The sequence below is a fragment of the Alligator sinensis genome, unplaced genomic scaffold, assembly GCF_000455745.1.
Source record: "Alligator sinensis unplaced genomic scaffold, ASM45574v1 scaffold998_1, whole genome shotgun sequence".
Classification (NCBI taxonomy): Eukaryota; Metazoa; Chordata; order Crocodylia; family Alligatoridae; genus Alligator; species Alligator sinensis.
Window position 1 is genome coordinate 187,702 of NW_005842630.1, and position 779 is coordinate 188,480.

Sequence of the window (779 nt, forward strand, 5' to 3'; positions counted from 1 at the left end):
AAGGGATCACCAGCTGGTCCTCCTGGCTGGGCAGGCAGGGTACTGGTCAGGTCAAAGAGGGCACCATTGGGGGTCATTCTTCAGTCCCAAGAGTTGGTTTTAGGCGTTGATTAGTTCAAACCAGGGCTTCTGTACCTTTAACAATTAAGTTTCAGGGAGCTCCTCGCTCTGTATGGATCCTTTCCTCTCCATAGCCTGTGGTTTGGTAGGTGTTAATTGCCGCTCGTTAACTTGTTATCCTGGCTAGCTACTGTGTTATGCAATCAATCATGATTCATTCAGGGACCTGCTCTATACACAGAAGTTGCCGTTTGATTCCTGCCCTTGATAACATTGTTACATGGTACAAACTTACTTTTAAACTTAAAGTACATTTGTTACAAAGTTAAAAAGCATAGACTATAAAACATAAAGGGGTGAAATGGCACAGCGCATACAACGAATAGATCAATACAAGGAGGGAGGGACATACTGATGCAGAATACTATTTTATACCCATAAAAGCATCTACAAACTATATTTTTATTACAAGTACACCTTATATTCTATAAAAAGAATAATAATAATATAATAAAAGGAAGAAGAGGGAGGAAGGAAGAAAAGGTAGAAAAGACAAAGCATTCCCAAAAGAGGGCAAATACTGCAAAAGGGGCTTTTGCCATACGGAGGGGCTTCAGATTGGGGAGGCAGGGGGGAGGCAAAAAAAATTAAAAGGTTTCTTGCTACAGGGGGGTCATCTAAGCTAGACTGGGTGGGGATAGGATGGGCTTCCCTTGCTG